Source organism: Macaca nemestrina, chromosome 5 (genome assembly GCF_043159975.1).
Source record: "Macaca nemestrina isolate mMacNem1 chromosome 5, mMacNem.hap1, whole genome shotgun sequence".
Taxonomy (NCBI): Eukaryota; Metazoa; Chordata; class Mammalia; order Primates; family Cercopithecidae; genus Macaca; species Macaca nemestrina.
In genome coordinates, this window is record NC_092129.1 from 73,582,786 (window position 1) to 73,606,845 (window position 24,060).

At 41.3% G+C, this 24,060-nt stretch overlaps 1 protein-coding gene across 6 annotated transcripts in view; it reads right to left on the reverse strand.

Moving 5' to 3' along the window:
- Positions 1-23,780, reverse strand: part of LOC105478709 (interaction protein for cytohesin exchange factors 1) — a 207,337-nt gene extending 183,557 nt beyond the window's left edge. For 2 of the 6 annotated variants that reach the window (XM_011736283.3, XM_011736276.3), the window contains exon 1: positions 23,673-23,780. The gene's annotated coding sequence lies outside the window, so the exon portion shown is untranslated. Of the gene's footprint in view, positions 1-15,227; positions 15,290-22,073; positions 22,169-23,672 lie in introns of those variants that run through there. The other 4 variants (XM_011736282.3, XM_011736277.3, XM_011736279.3 and 1 more) reach the window with 2 other exon arrangements.
- Positions 23,781-24,060: the final 280 nt, after the last annotated feature.

Here is a 24,060-nt window from a genome sequence, read left to right on the forward strand (position 1 = left end):
GTCAGAGAAAGCTGTCAGTAAAAATATGTGTGATCGGAAGGGCCTCAATATGCCTCACAACAACTTGATGCTCATCTGAGCTTGAAGCAGGTGTGATGGAAACGCTAAGGGGATCTTGGTTAGAAAAAGTCGAAAAAAAAAATTGATCTAATGGAAAACCCAGCATTTTTTACCCCCAATTCACGCCTGCCTTCTGGAAACTTTAGAAGCTTAGGCTCGTCTCTCATCTTAGGCTCCCAACGCTAGATTAACTTCATTTCCTGATGGTCTTCAGGGTGTTACTGGAACTGAAGTCATGAGTTGGATCTTCAAACAAGCCAATTCATTTAGATGTTTTTTGTGATGATTAAAACTGAGTGTCAACTTGATTGGATTGAAGAATGCAAAGTATTGATCCTAGGTGTGTCTGTGAGGGTGTTGCCAGAGATTAACATTTAAGTCAGTGAGTTGGGGAAGGCAGATCCACTCTTAATCTGGGTGGGCACAATCTAACCAGCTGCCAACAAATATAAGGAGGCAGACAAACATGAAAAGGTGAGACTGGCTTAGCCTCTCAGCCTACATCTTTCTCCTATGCTGGATGCTTCCTGCCCTTGAACATCAGACTCCAAGTTCTTCAGTTTTGGGACTCAAACTGGCTCTCCTTGCTCCTCAGCTTGCAGATGGCCTATTGTGGGACCTTGTGATTGTGTGAGTTAATACTTAATAAACTCCCCTTTATATATACATACATATATACACACACACATGTGTATATATATGGATATATATCTGTGTATATGTGTGTGTGTGTGTATATATATCTTATTAGTTCTGTCCCTCTAGAGAACCACGACTAATACATTTCTTTAGTCACAGACTGCCCCTCCACCCTAATATCTCATACAACATGCAAGGGCTTAACAGAAATGAGTATTAGGAGAGAGAAATAAATAAATAAATGAGTATTAGGAGAGAGAAATAAATAAAGTATATTCACCATCTTCATGTACAATGGATAGCACTTCATTGTAGAGAAAGACACAGAAATGAGAAAAGCTGAAAGAATCTTCAAAAACACATGGTGTAGTCTTCATTATCAGGCAGCCAACATTTAGAGTTCCAGATCAGGCATTTATCAGCCCACAGTTATGGGGTGGATGGGTCAGATAGTTTGGCAATCCCAATTCACTCTTAGTTGGAAGGATTTGACTGTCTAAGTCATACATCAGTGTTAGTAATTCATAACAATTTAAAGACCTTCTCTTTTCAAACATGTGCTCATTTTAACCCAGATATAGCAGCATAAAGAGTCTAGCAGTAAAAAGTCTAGGCTGTGAACAGCTATCACTAACAAGATGGACACATTTGGAAAATCACCGAAACTCTTTGACTCTCAGTTCCCTATCCATAAAGTGGCAGGGTTAGAGTACATGAAGTCAGAATTTCTTCTAGCTAAAGTATGTTTGGTATCTACGGCTCTATAAGGAAAGCCTTGGTATAAGGCATCAAAGGCAAGTGAGTAGGGTTCTCCCAACCCACCCAAGTGCAAGGCTAGGAATACATGCCCCATGGGATGACCCAGGCTGGGAGGCATGAAGGAGCAGAAGATCAATAGACTTGAATTCAGACTTTACCTAGATGATAAATCAACAGAGACAACTTATTGATGAAGGTCAGGTAATAGAATGTTCTAGAGTGGGGAAACCTTATATAAGAGACCTAAAGTTCAAGCCTCAACTTAGCCATTCACTAGTAGGGTGGCCTTGGATAGGCCACTTAACTCTTCTGAGCCACAGTTTCCCCCACAGGTGTATTACTATCTGCTCCACATATAGACAACTCAGTATTTGTACTGTTGGATCTCAGAAACTGATACCTCAAAATATGGTGCTTTCATATACTGAACTAAAGAAGCCTCAAGGTCTCTCTGATTTTCCCCCACCTCCCAACCTCACTGTCTCACCCAAAGCATAAGATGAAGCTAAAGTTCCTTTATCTGCCTAAGATCCAGACCCACCAAGAAGAATGATTGTTTTCTTCCCCTCCCTGTGAGACCAAGAATATAACCACACCTGAACAGACCCTGTCACAAGATAATGTCACAGTACTTTGGGAGGCCAGGATGGGAGGATCACTTTAGCCCAGGAGTTTGAGACCAGCCTGGGCAACATAGTGAGACTCTGTCTCTACAAAAATAAAATAAAATAAATAAAAGATAATATCTATCTGTCAGATCATTCTAATTCCAAAGATAACTATTTACAAATTGATCTCTCTTCCCAGATACATTTATTCTCCCTAGTAATCCCCTCAACAGAACTCCTCTTCTCTGTGCCCCACCTTGCCACATAATATGTTTTGCCAGGATGGTACATGAGCTTCTGAACCCCAATGGGGAATGGGGAATCACTTTCCTTGTGTACATGTTAATAAATCCGTATGCCTTTTCTCCAGTTAATCTGCCTTTTGTGAGTTGATTTTCCAGTGAACCTTCCAAGGGGAAGTTCCCCTTGGCCCCTACAGTATCAAATAAGAAAATGTGCACACAGCAAAGAAAACAATCAACAAAGTGAAGATACAACCTGTTCAAGGCCGGGCACGGTGGCTCATGCCTATAATCCCAGCATTTTGGGAGGCTAAGGTGAGAGGATTGCTTGAGACCAGGAGTTCAAGACCAGCCTGGGCAACATAGCAAGACCCTCATCTCAAAAAAATAAATAAATAAAAGAAAAAAGAGAAGATACGACTTGTTGAATGGGAGAAAATATCAGCAAACTATTTATCCAGCAAGGGACTAATATTCAGAATAACAAGGAACTCACTCAAACAACTTAACAGTAAAAAATCAAATAATCTCATTCAAAATGAGCAAAGGACATGAATAGACATTCTCAAAAGACCTACAAATGACCAATAGATATATTAAAAAATACACAGCATCACTAACTTGCATTGGGGAAATACAAATCAAAACACAAGGAAAGTGAAGAAAAAAACTGCAATGAAATATCATCTGATGCCAGTTAGAATGGCTATTATCTAAAAAACAAAAATAACAGATGCTGGTGAGGAGGTGGAGAAAAGGGAACACATACACTGTTGGTGGAAATGTAAATTAGTATGGCCACTGTGAAAAACAGTATGAAGATTTCTTTAAAAACTAGAAATAGAACTACCATATGCTCCCACATTCCCACTATTAGGTACTTACCCGAAGGAAAAGAAATCAGTATATATAAGGAATACCTGTACTTACATGTTTACTGTAGCACTATCCACAATAGCAAAGACATGGAATCAACCTAAGTGTCCATCAATGGACAAATGGATGAAGAAAATGTGGTATATGTACACACTGGAATATCATTTGGCCATAAAAAAGAATGAAATCATGTCATTTGCAGCAATACGGATGGAACTGAAGGTAATTATGTTAAGTGAAATAAGCCAGGCACAGAAAGACAAACATCACAAGTTCTCACTCATATGTGGAAGCTAAAAAAGTTGATCTCATGGAGGTAGAGAGTAGAATGATAGATACCAGTGGCTAGGAAGGGTGTGTGTGTGTTGGGAGGATGAAGAAAGATTGGTCAATGGATACAAACATACAAACATACAGTGAGACAGGAGGAAAAGTTCTCTTTTTTTTTCTTATTTTTTTTTGAGACCAAGGTCTCACTCTGTTACTTAGGCTGAAGTGCAATTGCATAATCACAGTTCACTGCAGCCTCGACTTCCCAGTCTCAAGCTATCCTCCTGCCTCAGCCTCCCAGATAACTGTGACTACAAGCATGTGCCACCATGCCCAGCTTAGTTTTTAAAAAATTTTTGTTGCGACGAGGTCCCACTGTGTTGAGGCTGGTCTTGATCTCCTGGGCTCAAGTGATTCTCTCACCTCAGTGTCTCCCAGAGTGCTGATATTACAGGCATGAGCCACCACGCCTGGCCTAGAAAGAATAAGTCTTATATTCAAAAGCAGAGTAGAGTGACTACAGTTAATAACGTTGTATTATATATTTCAAAATAGCTGTAAGAGAGGACTTGAAATGTTCCTACCACATAGAAATGATAAATACTGGAAGTGATGGACCTAAGTAACCCTGACTTGATCTTCACACATTCCATGCATGTAACAAAATATCATATGTAATCCATAAATATGTATAAATATTATACATCAGTAAAAAAGAAAAAATGTACACAAGCACACTCAATAAATTATAAAACTTCTGAGTTTTATAAAACTTCTGAGTTATAAAACTTCTGAGCCAGAGCTCAGAAGTTCCATGCCAACAGGCATTTATGATTTAGAAGGATATTTTCCTTCTCCAAATAGAGCAAAAATGGAAAGAAAAAGGCTAGGAAAAGACTTTTGAGAAAACAGCATCCTACTTTGCCCATTCTTCAGCCATAGACACTGAGTGTGAATGTAAGTAACTTCTCTAGTCCTTCCAAGACAAAGAGGGACTGTCTTTCCATGGAAATATCTGAATAATAAAAAGATTGCTAAACCTGAATCTTTGTCACACTTACTCAAAGCCCCAGACCATGCAATGACATTCAGATAAGCAAAAGAATCTCTGAGTCTCTCTTTTATACCAGGAGACAAGACACAAGCTACAGGGCAGGCAAAGAGGCCAGGTCTCAGCAGCTGAATTAGCCAATGTACGTGAGTTATTGTGAAAAAAGAGGCACAGCAACGAGGAAAGAGATTTGGCCACAGTCAAATTTCCGTTATTTACAGGGGAGAAGGGGGAGGGGGGAGGAACAAGGTTGGCTAGGAAGAAAAGTGTTAAGAAACAAAGCTATTTCGACCTAAGGACAAATGTATGAACTCAGTGCTATACAATGTGAGAAGAAAACTAGCTCTGAGCAGTCTAAGCTTTGTGCCATATACAAAAGTGATCAATCCCAGAAAGACATGAGTAGAGGACTTCAGTGACATACCATACCACCCTTGCCCTGGGGGCACTTGTTTAAAGTCACTTTGGACCATGGTTCCTGCCTGTAATCCCAGATAGTAATACACCCATTGGGGAAACTGTGGCTCAGAAGAGTTAAGTGGCCTGTCCAAGGCCACCCTACTAGTGAATGGCTAAGTTGAGGCTTGAACTTTAGGTCTCTTATATAAGGTTTCCCCACTCTAGAACATTCTATTGCCTGACCTTCATCAATAAGTTGTCTCTGTTGATTTATCATCTAGGTAAAGTTTGAATTCAAATCTATTGATCGTCTGCTCCCTCGTGCCTCCCAGCCTGGGTCATCCCATGGGGCATGTATTCCTAGCCTTGCACTTGGGTGGGTTGGGAGAACCCTACTCACTTGCCTTTGATGCCTTATACCAAGGCTTTCCTTATAGAGCTGTAGATACCAAACATACTTTAGCTAGAAGAAATTCTGACTTCATGTACTCTAACCCTGCCACTTTATGGATAGGGAATTGAGATCCAAAGAGTTTCAGTGACTTTTCAAATGTGTCCATCTTGTTAGTGATAACTGTTCACAGCCTAGACTTTTTACTGCTAGACTCTTTATGCTGCTTATATCTGAGTTAAAATGAGCACGTTTGAAAAAGAGAAGCTCTTTAAATTGTTATGAGTTACTAACACTGATGTATGACTTAAGACAGTCAGATCCTTCCAACTAAGAGTGAATTGGGATTGCCAAACTATCTGATCCGTCTACCCCGTAACTGTGGGCTGGTAAATGCCTGATTTAGACCTCTAAATGTTAACTACCCAATAACGAAAATCCCAGTATTTTCAGAGGCCAAAGTGGAAGATCACTAGAACCCAGGAGTTTGAGACTGGCCTGGGCAACATGATGAAAACTTGTTTCCAAAAGATACACAAAAAATTCCATGCATGGTGAAGCACACCTGTGGTCCCAGCTACTCAGGAGGCTGAGACAGGAGGATTGCTTGAGCCCGGGAGGTGGAGGTTGCAATGAGCTGAGACTGCAACACTGCACTCCAACCTGAGCAACAGAGCGAGACCCTGCTTCTAAAAAAATAAGAAAAATAAAATCACTTTGTTCCTGCCTAGCTGCCTCACCCATTATCTTCATGCACAAAAAACAATGTACATCGCTGCCAATGAATAGCTTGTTATTTCAATGTAAATTATTGATAAACAATTTAGGAACTTTTTTTTTTTTAAAACCTCTTCTTTTTTCCTTTAAAATCCCACCTGTAACTGCTGCTAATCAGCAGGGCAACTTGAATCTGTGCTCCTGGGTGGCCATTCTCAAGATTTAGGTTAAAATAAACTCTATACTTGATCATATTTCCTGAATCTCATTATTTAATTTTGACCAATATAATTGGATAAAGGTATGTTAACCTCTAAATGAGAGAGAAGAGCCTAATCATTTTTTAAAAAATAAATTCAACCAAGTTCGTTTGGTTCAATCAACTGTCCATAAATTCTCAAAATAGCGTAAGAACAGCAAGAGTACATTGAGTAATAATTTATTTTATTTACTTACTTTTATCATTTTTTTAATCTTTAATTTTTTAAAAAAAAATTTAAAGACTGGGTCTTGCTATATTGCCCAAGCTGGTCTCAAACTCCAGGCCTCAAGCATTGCTCCCATCCAAAGTGGTGAGTGGTTAGGGTTAGGTTTATAGGCATGAGCCATTATGCCTGGCCTTTTTTTTTTTTTTTTTTTTTTGAGAGGTTCTCGTTCTGTTACCCAGACTGGAGTGCAGTGGTGCAATCGTAGCTCACTTCAGTCTCAAACTCCTGGGATCAAGTGATTCTTCCACACAGCCTCCCGAGTAGCTGGGACTACAAGCACGCACCACCACCACATCCAGCTAATTTTAAAAACTATTTTTGTAGAGATGGGGTCTCGCTATGTAACCCAGGCTGGTCTGGAACACTTGGGCTCAAACGAACCACCCACCTCACCTCCCAAAGTGCTGGGATTACAGGCGTGAGCCGCCACACCCTGCCAAGTGATAATTTAATTTCAAGCATGTTCAAGTTGTAAATAATGTCAGTAATGTGAGTGGGGGAAACCTGCTAGCAAGAGGAAACTGAGTGGGGATCTAGAGTTAGATCAAGGCTGGAAAGATGGGTCCTCAACATATTGCAGAGTAGCAGTTGAAGATATTTGAGGCTAGGGAACTTCCTGAGTCTCTAGAGTGAACCCCGAAAATTTGAGACAGGTCTCAGTTTATTTTGCCAAGGTTGAGGATGCGTGCCCGTGACATAGCCTCAGGAAGTCTTGACGATATCTGCCCAACGTGGTCAGGGCACAGCTTGGTTTTATAGATTTTATTTTTTAATTTATTATTATTACTATTATTATTATTATTATTATTATTATTATTACTGAGATGGAGTCACGCTCTGTCGCCCAGGCTGGAGTGCAGTGGTGTGATCTTGGCTCCCTGCAACCTCTGCCTCCCAGGTTCAAGCAATTCTCCTGCCCCAATCTCCCTAGTAGCTGAGATCACAGGCACGTGCCAGCAACACCCAGTTAATTTTTGTATTTTTAGTACAGACGGGTTTCACCATGTTGGCCAGGCTAGTCTCAAACTCCTAACCTCAGGTGATCTGCCCTCCTCAGCCTCCCAAAGTGCTGTGATTACAGGCTTGAGCCACTGCGCCCAGCCAGTTTTATACATTTTAGGGAGACATGAGGTATCAATTAAAATATGTGAGAAGAGCCAGGCGCAGTGGCTAATGCCTGTAATCCCAGCACTCTGGGAGGCCGAGGTGGGTGGATTACCTGCGGTTGGGAGTTCGAGATCAGCCTGACCAACATGGAGAAACCCCGTCTCAACTAAAAATACAAAATTAGCCAGGCATGGTGGCACATGCCCGTAATCCCAGCTACTCAAGAGGCTGAAGAAGGAGAATCGCTTGAATCTGGGAAGTGGAGGTTGCAGTGAGCCGAGATCATGTCATTGCACTCAGCCTGGGCAACAAGAGCAAAACTCCATCTCAAAAAAAAAAAAAGAAAGAAATACATATATATGTATATATATATGTGTGTGTGTATACATATTATATTTATATATTTTATATATATATAATGTATAGATATGTAAGAAGTACATTGGTTAGGTCCGAAAGGCAGAACAACTTGAAGCAAAGGCAGGAAGGCTCAAACTGGGGAGGGCACTTCCAGATCACAGATAGGTGGGAGACAAGCTGTTGCATTGTTCTGAGTCGCTGATCAGTCTTTCCAAAGGAGGCCATCAGATATGCATTTATCACAGTGAGCAGAGGAATAACTTTGAATAGACTGGGAGGCAGGTTTGCCCTGAGCAGTTTCCAGCTTGAGTTTTCCTCTTAGCTTAGTGATTTTGGGGGCCCAAGATATTTTCCTGTCACGCTAGGGACAGCAACACAGGGTGCCAAGAACTAAATCAAAAAAGAGCCCATAGTTAAAAGAAAAAGTCTGAGAGAGATGGAGTACAAGTCACCAGGGTGGAAGAGGCTGAAAGCCCTGGGGCTTGAAGCCTACAGAAGGGATCATTTGGGTATGGAGGTTATGATTGATATTGAAAGGAACGCTGAATCCAGAAAGATTAGCATGAGAAAGAGCCTAGATTTGGCCAAAATGGAGCCTTTGAGAGCAGTCTGAACAGAGTGCAATGAACAAAACAGGCAGGAAGTTTGCCAGGCTAAATCAGTTCCGGATCTTTTAATAGAGTGTGTGAATTTCCCAAGCTGCCTCCTTTTTCATCTTTCTTCCTCTTTTGGCTTTTCTTCCTGTGTCCACTGGAAGGTTCAATGCATAAGGGAAGATAAAAACTAATGCGAAATCTATTAAATGATTAGGGAAGAAATTACTCAAACACTGAAGTTGGAATGAACCTTTATAGATTGTGTGGATGTGTTCTTCATTCCTGCTTTATCATTACCACCACTCATTCTGAGTTGATTGTATTAAACCTTAATAATTTGTAATGTCTGTATGCCTTCACCTAAAAAGAAGAGTGTGATATGTAAGCCTCGAACTGCTGCCTGAGCTCCAACTATTACCCAATTGTACTGATAACGTAAAGGAAAATTTAAATATCTCAGGACTCCCAAATCCCTTATGTCAAAGAGGTTAAGCATAGAGGTTGAGTCATGCAACATCCTTTTTCAAATGAATAGCTGTTACTGGCATGCATTACCCAGACCCCCACAGAAAGGCAAAAGGCCTCAGGCATCTTTCAAGACTGCTCCCACAGGTCATTTGAAGCAAATTCTTTGCTGGCCTCCCATAAGCATGGACATGCCAATTATACTTTAGGTCTGCAGTCTAAGTCTAGCTCCTAAACCTGAAGTCTGTTTGATTCCACACCAATAACGTCATTACAAGCTTTTTTTCCCAGGTACAGAACAAAGACAAGATCAATCATACCTCCACTTACCCAAAGACCTCTGCATAATTGAGTCTTCCTTTACTCCCTTTTTTTTTTTTTAATTCTATTATTCACCTTGTCTTATGTAAAATGTAGATTTCTGGGCATTGACTAAAGTCTCACAAGAATGTAACCATTCCTCTTACTACCTACCCGCCCCTCTCCCTACATGCCTTCCCCTTTCCAGGCTGGAGAGGAATGGCATGATCATAGCTCACTACAGCCTTAACTTCTGCGACTCAAGTGATCCTCCCACCTCAGCCTCCCAAGTAGCTGGGATCACAGGCACGCACCACTACACCTGGCAATTTTTTTCATTTTTTGGAGAAATGGTGGCAGGGTGGGGGGCTGAGGAAGGGGAGGCAGGCAGGGCTGAATTTTGCTGTGTTACTCAGGCTGGTCTCAAACTCCTGGTCTCAAGTGATCCTCCTGCCTCAGTCTCCAAAAGAACTAGGATTACGGGCATGAGCCACTGCATCTAGTCTCCTTCCCTCTTTAAGGAAATGTGTAAATACTAAACCTCCTAAATATATCTTCAGAAAAACAGCCACAAGGCTGAGTATGGTGGCTCACGCCTGTAATGCCAGCACTTTGGGAGGCTAAGGCCAGTGGATCACTTGGGTCCAGGAGTTTAAGACCAGCCTGGGCATATGGCGAGACCCTGTCTCTACAGAAAATAACACAAGAAAACTAGTCAGGCTTGGTCGCATGTGCCTGTAGTCCCAGGTACTCAGGAAGCTGAGGCGGGAGGATCACTTGAGCCCAGGAGCTGAAGGCTACAGTGAACGGGGATCCCACCACTGCACTCCAGCCTTGGCGAAAGAGCCACATGCAACAAGAAGAAGAAGAAGGAGGAGGAGGAGGAGAAGGAGGAGAAGGAGAAGGAGAAGAAGAAGAAGAAGGAAAGAAAAGAAAGAAGAAAGAGAGAGAGGGAGGGAGGGAGGGAGGAAGGAAGGAAGGAAGGAAGGAAGGAAGGAAGGAAGGAAGGAAGGAAGGAAGGAAGGAAGGAAGGAAGGAAGGAAGGAAGGGACAGCCAGCCACAGATGTGTTTATGGCTCGACTTTTTCCCAGAAACTCCCTAAAGCTGGCCTAATAAACCTCGATTCATTGAGCCCATTGCCTCAGTCACTCATTTCAGTTACCATAATATTTTCTCAAAGCCACTGCATCTTTTTGCTTTTTGTCAAGCATTATGTCATGTGCTTCTAGGGATACAAAAAGGAAATAAGTGAAATAAGAAGAAAAAGAAGAAATTTCCTTTTCCTCCTATTCAATTAGTGGAAAGAAGATGTTAAAAGATTTAACATCATGCTTTGCCCACAAAACTCAGGAAAGTGCCATTTTATTAGGTGAAATACAAATGTATGAAAACTCTCCCATCAGTAGACTTCCAAAATGCTCCCTTTCCCTGGGAAAGCTTTTCCTCCCCAAGTCACTTCACTTCCCACCATTTCTCCATGTTGATCAGAGAAGTCTCAGGGGCCTCAACCTCTCAACCAGCCTTCTTTCCTCTGCCAATCTGACCCCATTATGCACTCACTCTGTCTCTAAAATTACTCACATTGACCCGGGTGTGCTGTGACTGCTGTAGGAGTTATTAAGAAATTCTCTTAGGCAGATAGAGAGGAAAAGGGGTCCTTGGAACGTTTTCGTCCCGTATAAAGCAGCTCCAGAAACGTTTCTTGTCTAGTAGGAAAGCCTTGGCTCATAGAACTGGGCTGGCAACTTTTGATATGCAAATGCAGGCCATTAGAAACTGGGTCCACCCAACCTGGAAATTCCCACTATTGTCCTCTTGTCCTTGCCCACATGTGTTCCTGGCAGCATGGGCACCCCCACATATCCCCACGTGTGCAGAACATCATGGCGCCCTGTATTTGCATATTAAAAGACTAAGGTGGGAGGGCCAGTTTTTTTGCAGGCTTCATGAATGACATGCTGAGTCAAACCAATCCCCTGAGCCCTATGCAAATCAGACACCGCCCCCTCCAGCCTCCTCATAAAACTGGCTGTTACCCACCACACTGGAGTCTCCTCTCCGCTTTGGAGCCCTCCTCCCTCTGTGTCTGTACATGGGAGATTCTTCTTTCTTTCTTCTCCCTTATCTCTTGCCTATTAAATTCTCCGCTTCTTAAAACCACTCCACATGTGTCCGTGTCGTTTTATCTAATTCACGTAAGTCAAGATCCCTGGTGTTCGTCCCCTCAGCGGAGCCATATCATGACGACGTCACTGTCCTTTCGTGTCCTGGTTTTGTGCTTTTCTTCCGTCTGTATATCCAGTAAATCATTACCACCAAAGATACTTCCATCCTGTTTTTCAACTGAAAAATCTCATTCAAACACATTATCTCATAGAGGCCCCAATGACTTTGGGGCATGTAAAGATAGGAGGCTCCCCGTTTCACAAATGGAGAAACTAAGACATGAAGAAAACAACCCCATGTTCACGGGTTTAGCAATTGGCAGCATAAAGATCTTCCCTCCAGGGTCCAGGATTCTTCCCGGTATAGGAGTGACCAATATGCTGGAGCACGAATACCAAGTACCATTACAGACGGCGCCCGGGGAGGGCTCTGAGCCTACATTTTCCCACTGACTTTCATGCTCATCTGTCTTCTCCCCCCACTTGAAACTTTCCCTTTATTTCTGAACAGAACGGAAGTTGTTACTCAACTTTTTTCTCCACCGTTACAGGCTCCCGGATCACACACTCTCTAACTTTTAGCATACTTTTTCTCTACACTGTTCACCATGACAATCACATGTCACTTGGGTCTTTTTTGTTGTTGTTGTTCTTTTTTGAGACAGGGTTTCACTCTGTCACCCAGGCTGGCACGCAGTGGTGCAATCTCCTCTTCCTGGTTTCAAGCGATCCTCCTGCATGCCATCACACCCAGCTAATTTTAATACTTTTTGTAGAGACAGGGTTTCACCATGTTGCCCAGGCTGGTCTCAAACTCCTGACCTCAGGTGATCCACCCGCCTTGGCCTCCCAAAGTGCGGGGATAAGAGGTGTGAGCCACCGCACTCGGTCAGTTCTTTTATTTACTGTTTCGTGTGTGTGTTTTGTTGTCACTGTAAATTAGTAAGATATTTGTAGTAACTATTATTTTCTAATATTTATTTTATATTCTTCACAATGCCTAATACAGAGAAAATTTTACACAAATATTTGCTGAATTGGGATGAATGTCTCAGGGGACTGAACAGAAATTCTAGGCTTAAGACATTATCTTTCTTACAGTCTGATAACTCAAAAATTTTGCATGCATGATGACTCTGACAAGCTTAAAATCACATGGAGATCAGAGCCCTACTAGTCTCCAGGACCACGAAACACCAAAATAAAATTGCAAAAAAAAAAATGCAAGCCAATTGAAAATAATCCACTTTCCAAAAGAGAGCTGCTGCCACCTGCTATGACACCTCCCAAAACATGCCTCAACCACTTTTTGTTCTTTCATTAACTTCTGCTTTCTTTTGTTTTACATGACTGCTCACCATTTTTTGGTTGAAAACGTGTTAGATTTGTCAATTCTTCAGTATTTACTAATTCTGAATATCTGAGCTTTCCTATGGGCAGTTATCATGAAGAAAGAAATCTCTTCATCTATCCATTCAAAAACTTTGGCTACTGTACCCCATATGGTAAATCTTTATATCTAAAATATACGTGTTAGGAATATGATTTTAATATATTAAAATACACTTTTATCTCTTTTTTTGTAAATACACACTTCTTTTGTGAGATGGGGTCTCACTCTGTCACCCAGGTTGGAGTGTAGTGGTGCCAAGCAATCCTCCCGATTCAGCCTCCCAAGTAGCTGAAACCACAGGCACATGCCACCACGCCTGGCTAATTTTTTGTATACTTTTTGGTAGAGACAGGGTTCCACCATGTTTCCCAGGCTGGTTTCAAACTCCTGAGCTCATGCCCTCTGCCCACCTCAGTGTCCCAAAGTGCTGGGATTACAGGTGTGAGCCACTGCACCTGGCCTCACATGTACATTTTTAAAAAGCAAAAACATTGAAAATTTTACATCAAAATGTTAACTATAATTATTTCAAGGTTATTGGATCATGAAAAGTATTTATCTTCTCCTTGCTTATCTGTGTCATTGGCAATAAAATGCATTCTACGTGAACTAAGGAAAAATAATTATTTTTAAAAATTTAAGCTCTAGATATCAAGAAAGTTGATAACACATTTTACTATGAGGTTGAATTCAAAGTGTTTGCCTAAAGAGATTATTTCTTCCCTCCTTTTTTCTAATTTAGCATATGCTAATGTTTTCCTTTATTCAAGAACTTTTTCTAGTTGTATAATAATTAGAAAGAATGGATGGACTATCTGTATTAGTCCATTCTCATCCTGCTCTGAAGAAATACCTGAGACTCGATAATTTATAAGGGAAAGATGTTTAATTGACTCACAGTTTCGCATGGCCAGGGAGGCCTCAAGGAACTTACAATCATGGTGGAAGGAGAAGCAAACATGTCCTTCTTCACGTGGCGGCATGAGAGAGAAGTGCAGAGCAAAGCAGGGGAAATCCTCTTATAAAACCATCAGATCTCGTGAGAACTCACTATCATGAGAACGACATGAGGAACTGCCCCCATGGTCTAATCACCTCCCACAAGTTCCCTCCCCCAACACATGGGGATTACAATTCGGATTACAGTTTAAGATAAGATTTGGGTGGTCAGACTGTATCCCTATCCAAGCACATCCTCTCAAAACTCTGCCTTCCTATGTTTTAATCTCTGTTTTCCTCCCCTTTTCAATCTAAATTATTAGAAAAAATGCTCCATCACCCTCAACCCCAACTCTCCTCAGCTTTGATCTGGAAGTGTCTTTGGGAATGAGATTTTCCTCAAGGTTCAGGCAGATCTGGGCTGAGCACTCCTAAAATCATTATTCACCCAAACAAGCTTGCTCTGGCCTCACTGGGGTTGGATTACACACATTCTCAGCTCCAGGAATGGAGACAAAGGTGGGCAAGCACAAAACAACCTTATCCAAAAATAAGAAATTATGTAGCATCCTTTTCCTTATATTATAGTACATTCCCTCAGGGCGGCTATATACTGGACTCTCAGGTCAAACACGCCTAGGCTCAAATTCTGACCCCAGAGTCAAACTATTGGGGTTGGAACCCTGACTGTACTATTTCTGGGTGACCTCGAGCCAGGTTTGAAGTTCTCTGAACCTGTGTTTTCTCATCAGAAAAAGGGAACTAGTTAATAATAACAGCACTTCCTAGAACTATTTGATTTAAAAAATTAGATAATGAACGTAAAGCCTTTAACACGGTCCCTTGCAGACAGCAAAAGGACAGTATATGTTACCTCCATGTGCCACACAGTCAGTGAGGCTGGAGAAGGCCTGCATGGCCTGTTGAAAGGGCTGCAATTATTAGGTTGGTGCAAAAGTAGTTGCAGGTTTTGCCATTAAAAACTACTTTTCACCAACCTATAGAAAGAAGGAGTCCTCTTGGACTCTATTTTCTGCCTTCCTCTAAGGCTCACATCAGTGACTTCTACTGCCCAGAAAGTTCCAGGCATTGCCTAGAATGTTTCACGGGCCAGGAGCATCCATCCATTGGCAAAAGGCCACCTCCACAATGATAAGAAACGTGAGCTTGTGGGGAGTAGACAGTGGTTTGGTGCTCAATGCCTGAAGTCCATTGAGATTGACGGAGGGATCGCTTGCTAAATTGCTCCCAATGCACGGAACACAAAGAGGATGCAATGCAAGGTGGAAATTACTACACCCCATGTCTAGGACCCTGTGACTACAGCTAATGCCAACTTGAAAGCAAAGTCGCTTCAAGGCAATCTGGAGTCGCTGAGCCTTCATTACTCAGCTTACTTACTGTGTTTTGGTGACTTGGTGTCTCTCTCCCCGTGCTGGCTCCTCAGCTCGGAATATCTGGGACTCCAGCGTTCCTCTCAAGGCAACCAATTTGTACATAACTTTGGAATGTTTGTGAGTGTTCACAAGATAAAACTAAATAGTACTCAAGTGCCTGGCTCAAACCTTGTTTGAGAGTCCCTCCCTCAAGTCCCCATTACCTACGCAAAAGCTGCTCTAGTTGATTAATCAAGTTGAAAATCCAAGTGCAGAAAACGCTGGTAACTGTGTTCCAGAGGAAAATCCAGCTCTAGCTGGAAAACTGTGACCGTATTTGACCAAGGGAGTTCAAGTTCAGACACTTCTCTTTGATAGACTGGCTATAACTGAGTCTAACCAAGAGACAATACTAATTCACACGATTCCAGGGGAATTTCAAAGGTGATCTTGTCCATTTAATTGTAATGCAATACCTGGCACATTATGTGGAAAATATTAGGTGCTCAATAAGTATTTGGTGAATGCTGAATATTCATAAGTGGGTCCTTATCATATTATATGGTTAGTATTCACAACCACTAGTAAGAACAACTCTTTGACTATTTTTTATCAGGATGGAAAAAGAGGTTGGGATTTGTGACTTAACAAGGAACCAGAAAATAAGGTCTTTAACATCATTTGCTTCAGGCTTTTAATTGGTGGAAAGAACAAAGTTGTTACAAATGACTTGCACTTCCAGTGAATAAATGCAATGTTCCTGCTGCAATCATTTAATCTGCTAGAATAGCAGAATCTTCAAACATGTTCAATAAATTGTTGAGATTATATATATTCTCATCAGTCCATAAAACTATTACAGATTTACCCAATAGTGTGCTGTAGTCTGAGCTATTCAAACAGAATAATCATAAACAAGTAGCCTAAAACATATGGTTTTCATGTTTATAGCTGTTTGCTCAGTTTTTCAAATAATTAAAGATTTTCTCCTTAAAACATAACTTTGTATAAGTACAGCTTATCTTTGGATAAACTGTGACACTTTACACAGAATTATATTCTATAGGAGTGAATAATGTTAAATTAAGGTTCCTGGAAAGTGTGTTGGTTGGTTTCATCTTTTTTCCTTTCTCAGAGGTTTGTATTATTCTATCTTATTATTATTATTATTGAGACAGGGTCATTGTCTGTCACCCTGGAAGGAATGCAGTGGTACGGTCATCGCTCATTGCAACCTCAGTATCCTGGTCTCAAGTGATCCTCCTGCCTCCATCTCTTGAATAGCTGAGACTACAGGCATGCTCTCCCACATTTAGCTAATTTTTGTTTTGTTTTGTTTTTAGTATAGACGAGGTCTTGCTACATGTTGCTTGGGCTGATCTCAAACTCCTGAGCTCAAGTGATCTTTCCACCTCAGCCTCCCAAAGTGGTGGGTCGAATTCCTGATTTCAAGTGATTCTCACACCTCAGCCTCCCAAAGTGCTGGGATTACAGGCGTGAGTCACTGTGCCTGGCCTATTTTCCTGTTTTAGACTAAGGTTCAGCCTCTTTTAATATATGTACATTTGCTTATAAGTAGTTATATGTTCTGTTCCTCTCTGGCATTAGAGATCAGTGCATAAAACTCCTAGGAATGCAGTGTCCTTCACAATAGTCAGGAAAAAAAGAACTTCTACCCTGTCCAAATTTGAAAAAAGTCTATCTAGTCACAGGTTTCTATTGCATGTTTAGAAAAAGATTATACAATTAAGAGGAAGAGAAAACAGATATTTTCAGTTTTGCACAGGTTAAATGAATTAGCTTCCTATAATGATATTTACCTGTTAAAAGAATGTTGTTCTGCTAGGGATAATCATGTAATAGGAATCAGGGCAATTCCAATTCTGCTGAAAAGGGGATTTAAGAGATTCTTATGTCACAGAGAAACTCAAGAACATGCTGGAAATCCTGGCTATTTATGCTGTCATTAAAGTACTTATGCAGGTACCAGCCTAAGTTTATGGATCAAAGTGATCAACAATTACAGATGAACCACTAAAATGATATAACATCCATTTATGGAGAAGTTTCCACTTGCTATACACTTAGATTGCAGCCTTAGATTTTACATTTGGATCAAAGTTCCATCACATTGCATCATTTTCAGAATATTTGAACTTTTCTTTCAATAGAAACTGAGGTAAGTAAATATCCCCCCAAATAGACACTAATGTTCCATATCTAACAAGTAACCAAATTGTCATGATAATCTGGGATCACTATCTAGACTCCATTTATGAAAGGAAGTCGTTTTATAGATTTCACAATAGCCTGATTTTCATTTTGTAAATGTGTCTCATTGTTGAGTGTCTTTATTTACTGCCATTCAGTGATGAAGTGACTCTACTGTTTGAGGCCCAATGCCACGAGTTAACTTCATGGAAATGAGTCATGTTCAATTTGGCCCCTAGAAGTGCTTGCCAGCAACACAGATGGGTTTATTACTAGCACTAAAATTACCTTCATTCTTTACCTCCTGTATTAGCTTCCAAGAAGGGTTCCATTGGTTTATAATATTTTTGTTTTCTTCTAAGTATATACATTTACTTTCATTTGGCCCATATATCAAAGCAATTGGTTAGTTTTTTTATTTTTTCAGAGACAGAGTCTCACTCTGTTGCCCAGGCTGTACAGCCGTGGCATGATCATAGCTCACTGCAGCTTCAAACTCCTATGCTCAAGGGATCCTTCTGCCTCAGCCTCCTGAGCAGCTGGGATTACAGGCCCACACATCATCACACCTGGCCACATTTCTTATTTTTGTAGAGATGGGATCTTGCTTTATTGCCCAGTCTGGTCTTCAGCTCCTAGCCTCAAGTGATCCTCCCACCTCGGCTTCCTGAAGTGCTAGGATTACAGGCATCAACCACCACACCTGGCCTGGTTTGGTATTTTTATCTCAGCTTTTATAGATGAGAAAACTCAAGCGTGGAGAAGTTGAATGTTTGCTTATAGCACAAAACTATTATATACCACAGGCAGGACACTCAAGTCTCCTAACCTTTTGATCTGTGGTGCTCCCACTAAAAAAATTGAGCCTAATAGAAGGTCCCATCAATATGGGTCCAACAATACTCAAAATGGAAACTGGATATTTTTTAATTAGATTGGGTACGGTTATGAAAGAGCAGCGTGAGGGATCCTTGTGGTGATGGAACAGTCACATATCTTGACTGTGGCTGTGAACTACCGAGGGATGGTTCTGAGGTCCCCGCAGTCCCCTTTTGTTCCCTGCTGGCTGGAAGCATTTCCTACACGGTACCACCTGGCTGCCTAAGAAGACAATCACGGATGTGCAGTCATGCCAAGGCACAGACAGTTTCCTGGAAAAAAGAACAACTCCTTTCCACTACCTCCTCCCTAAGAAAGTAGAAAAGAATTTCACTTGGACGGTTTTAAAGTAGAGAGCAAATCTGCTCTGCTCACACTCGCCCTTGGTGTCAAATCATTATTTATGTAACAAAAACTTTAACATAAATGAAAACAATGTAATGTGTAGAATGGTAGTTAGGCCACAGGCTCAGAGACACAAAGATCTGGGTTTGAATCCCTCTCTCCTGCCTATTGTGGTGGTTTGAGGCAGAGGACTTTACCTCTCTAAGCTTCAATTTCATGGAGATAACAATAGTACTATTTCCCAGAACTGTTTTAAGAAGTGGCTGAAATAGCCTAAAAAGGAACGAGATCATGTCCTTCGCGGGGACACGGATGGAGCTTGAAGCCATTATCCTCAGCAAACTAACGCAGGAACAGGAAACCAGACACCGCAGTTCTCACTTACAAGTGGGAGCTGAACAATGAGAACACATGGACACAGGGAGGGGAACAGCACACACTGAGGCCTGTGGGGGCGGGGGGAGAGGGAGAGCTTCGGGAATAGCTGATGGATGCTGGGCTTAATACCTAGATGTTGGGTTGATTTATGCAGCAAATCACCGTGGCACACATTTACCTATGTAACAAGCCTGCATATCCCGCACATGTACACTGGAACTTAAAATAACAGTTGAAGAAAGAAAAAGAAATTGTAAATGTAAATGTAAACTAAAAGGTAAAAATAAAAGTGCAGATCACAGTGTCTAGAACCTACCAAGTGCTCAGTAATATCATTGGTTTTTATTGAGCACTCCACATATGAAATATTCAGAAAATGCTGTAGACTCTGTTAGGAATCCTATCATGCTGCTATTTCTATTTCGATGCCTAGTGCATGCTGGGGTTTTGTTTCTTTGATTAATTCTTTCATTTCTAACTTGACTTAGTTTTCCTTGACGATCTGGTCATTCTTCATGCAGACTTGTTTTGAAAGACTCATCCACATTCTAGTAACTTTGGGCTGAGTTTAAGCTGGCTCACTTTTCACCTTTCAGCCCTTCTGTGTCAATCCCTGTGTCAGTCTAGGAGGCCTGTCTTTGCTCACATTTGTTCAGCCCTTTGCCTTTTTGTCTGCCAACTATCTCTCCTTTCTAAGGCAAAGATTGATTCTAAGACAGAGACAGAAGATTCTTTTTCAATGCCTACAAGCCAAAATATTTTATTTTGCTTATGTCCCTGATAAGGGACTCCATGGTGACCTGCTGGCCCTGAGAGATGGCAGGGCCAAGATTCTAACAACAGGAATAATAATTCTTGACTCTACAAAATAATCTGGGACTCTGCAAAAATGTTTTCATGACCTCTCCCTATGCGTACCAAGATGATAAAGATATGGCAACATTCCCTAAAAAATGAATTGCAATTATACTGGGAGATTTAAATTGAACTTAGCATTAGTAACTGACGAATTGACTATTGAATTTTTTAGGAAATCATCAAACTCAGGTTTAGATGCAGTTATAAATAATTCAGAGAAAATAACTCATTTTCAGGTCATTCTAGGAATTAATCAGACCAGCCAGCCCCAGGGGGACCATGTTTCCTTTTTCTCACTTCAGAGTTGACACATGATTCTGCACCAGGCTTGCTGTCAAAGGGGATTCCCCTACAAAGACTAAATAACATAAATTTTAAGTGTCATTTCTTAGACTGCAATGAACCATGAACTTTAGCACACTATAACTAAAACATTGCTTTTGTTGTCCTGTTGGTGGAAGATTTAAGGAGGGTTAAATTTTTGTCCATTTCTTTTTTTTTTTTGAGATGAAGTCTCCCTCATTGACCAAGCTGGAGTGCAGCCGCGTGATCTCGGCTCACTGCACCTCCCGGATTCAAGCGATTCCCATGCCTAACCTCTTGAGTAGCTGGGGTTACAGGCGCCCGCCACCATGCCCAGCTAATTTTTGTATTTTTAGTAGAAACAGGGTTTCGCCATGTTGGCCGGACTGGTTTTGAACTCCTGACCTCAGGTGATCTGCCTGCCTTGGCCTCCCAAAGTCCTGGGATGACAGGCGTGAGCTACCGCACCGGGCTTATTTATTTTCTTTCAACATTTGTTTTATTTTCATATTACTAAAATAGTTCAGGTATGTTCCACTAATGAAAAATCTGGGAAAAAAATAGAGTACAAAGTACAAAGAAAGAAAAATCATGAGCTATAAGTCCACTGTTCATATATTAACATTTTAACACCTTTTACCCAAATCTTGCTTCTTTGCAGTATTTTTACATAGTTGAAAAAGTTATGTTCCTCCTTTTTTGACTTAGCATTACATCATGAGAATATTTTCAAAAATATCATTTTATTGATGACATTTCTTTATATACCACCATGTGTTCAACCATTCTGATAACTAGGATTATAATATTTATTTTAAATTAATGATTCTTTTAAAAACTCACTTTCACTTTATAAAATTCAGAAAATGCACAAAGCATAAAGAAGAAAAGACAAATTAGCGATTAAATTTTTAAGCGTGGCTGTGGCAACTTGAAGACTGATATTGATAACTGCCATTTAATGCAATCATATTTTTAACGCTCATACAACAACCCAAAAAGTCAGTGTGTTATAGTCACCACTTAATAGGTTCAGAGGTCATAGAGCTGGTGGGTTCAGAGATACAGATTTTGAACAGATCTATCTGACCCCCAAACTGTGTTTTCTCTTGGCTAAATTACACTGACCTTCCCATAATTACCTCCACCATCACCTCTACCACCATCATCTCCAACCACCATCTCCACCATCTGTACTGTCACTTCTACCATCACTTCCTCAACCACCTCCACCATATCTACCATCACTTCTACCATCTATCACCTCCACCATCACCTCTAACCACCATCTCCACCACCACCTCAACCACCACCTCCACCATCTCCTCCACAACCACCTCCACCATCTCTACCATCACTTCCACCATCACCTCTACCACTCCAACCACCATTTCTACCATCTCCATTACCACCTCCACCATCGCCTCCACAACCACCTCTACCATCTCCACCGTCACTTCCACCATCACCTCCCCTGCCACCACCAATTCCACCACCACGCCCTTTATCTCCACCTCCACCTCTACCACCAAGTATTGCCACCCCTTTCACTTTATGACCTAGGGATTTTTCTGATCCCTGTTCTACACACCCTTTCTTTATACCTTCATATTCTCCTCTCCTGCTTCACTCTGACCTTTTCTAACCTTCACTTTTTAAAGTGCCTGAGTAACAGAGATAAAGCAATGGCTTTCCTACCACATTCATTTTATGAATTATCCCAGTTATTCACTCATTCAACAAATATTTACTGAGAGCAGGCACTGTTCTGAGCACTTGGGAGCACAAGTAACTCCTCCATTTGCAGGATTCTCTTTAAGGCTGAAAAGCTTATTTTTTAGGATTTTTCTTCACACACACACACACACACACACACCATTTGCCACATTAGACCTACTTGCAAATTGTTAACCTGTACTTCATTTATCAGCTCACACTGCAGAGCCTCCAAGCTGGATGGAAAGCAGAAGTGAGCTGTTGATTCAAAAGGATACACGAGTCAAAAGGAAAGTCTCAGGCAATAGTCATGAAGTAATTTCTTATCTCTTATTGCCACAGCAAACTACCGCAGGAAAGAACTTCCTATTTCCATACTCTGATGATGTATATTTGCTTAACACAGCTTGCCTGAAATAGTTCATACATGGACCCACTCCAGAAAAGACACTTGATTTATAAAAAGAGGAATGGAAGAAAATTAAAAGGTAAATTAAAGAATGAGTTCATCAACACATACACAAACTTACACCCTTTTCCTCCTCGCTTGCATGATGTGAGCAGAAAGAAATGCATGTTCTTTCTTTTTGTGTTTTCTTCTTTATTTTATTTTATTTTGAGATGGAGTCTTGCTCTGTCGCCCAGGTTGGAGTGCAGTGGCGCAATCTAGGCTCACTCTAACCTCCGCTTCCCAGGTTCAAGCAATGCTCCTGCCTCAGCCTCCCAAGTAGCTGGGATTACAGGTGCATGCTCCCATGACCAGCTGATTTTTGTATTTTTAGTAGAGACGGGGTTTCACCATGTTGGCCAGGCTGGTCTCGAACTCCCGACCTCAGGATCAACCTGCCTTGGGCTCCCAAAGTACTGGGACTACAAGTGTGAGCCACCACACCTGGCCTTCTATTTCTATTTTCTTTTATTTTCCTTTTTTTTTTTTTTCCTGTAGAGATGAGGTCTCATTACGTTGCCCCCAGGCTGGTCTCAAACTCCTGACCTCAAGTGATCCTCTCGCCATGGTCACCCAAAGTACTGGGATTACAGGCATCAGCCATCGTGCTCAGCCCTCTGTTTCTATTTTCTACATAAAATAAATAACTAAATAGAAATTAGACTATCAAGGACAGCACTAGGAACACATAGGCCACTCAAGACTAATAAAGTCCACTGCCGTAGTCAAAGATGCTTCAGTGGGTTATAATTCTGCCTCCTATAATTAAATTCTTTCACATACACCCCAACAAAGAAAAATCAGGTGCCCCAGACACCCTTACTAAAAGCCTCTGAACCAACAACACCTAGCTGTCATTTTCATACCAGAGATATTGTGTCAAGCCCAAGACCTTTATGAAAGAGTAAAATGCCCCCCAGCTGCCTCCACGCAAAGGAAGCTCCCCCACAAAGAACACACTTTCTCAAAAGAGGGCGGCCCCAGAGCGCTTCCCACAATGAACTCCTCAGCACCCAAACACACGCTGAAAAGTGCTTTTCTAAATCAAACCTGTGGTCTGCAGTCTAAACACCTATCAAGACAACACCCATTTAAGAAACACAAAAGCACAGTGAGTATACAACTCTCTCCTCTTTCAAAGCTTTCACAGAATTAGAGAATCTTTAGCACCTGGCTTCCCAGATTACAGAGAGCTTAGTGAATATCATATCCCCAAAGCCACATTTCCTACCTCACTACTCTAAGGAGAGTTCTAGGGTATCCATTGCTTTGCCATCTTGATCTGTCAAGCAATTACCTCTCACACATCAGCCAAGGAGTGACGTTACTTACATGCAATACAAAGAGAGTAAATCCAAGAGTAGTCTCTTTATTTCTGGATTCTGAAGCCTCATAGTACTCTGAGGCCAAGCTTGAGGATTCTACTCAAAGCAGCCTTAGCTCTGGAGGCTCAGTCAACCCAGAACTAACATTCAAAGCTGATCAGAGAGTAAAGCTCTTTCGAAAGAAGAGGAAGTGTCATCTCCACTTCCTCAATCCTATTGCTCTTCCTTCTCATTGTTATCAAACTCTTCCTGGATGCCCATATCCAGGACAAAGTACATGTAAGGCAAGCACACCCCATCTGCCTGACTTCATTGATCACTAAGCACTGCCCCCAGTGTGCTCATTTGCTGAGCACATTGGCAAAATAGTTCATGGTTCTGCTTTCCTGTTTTGG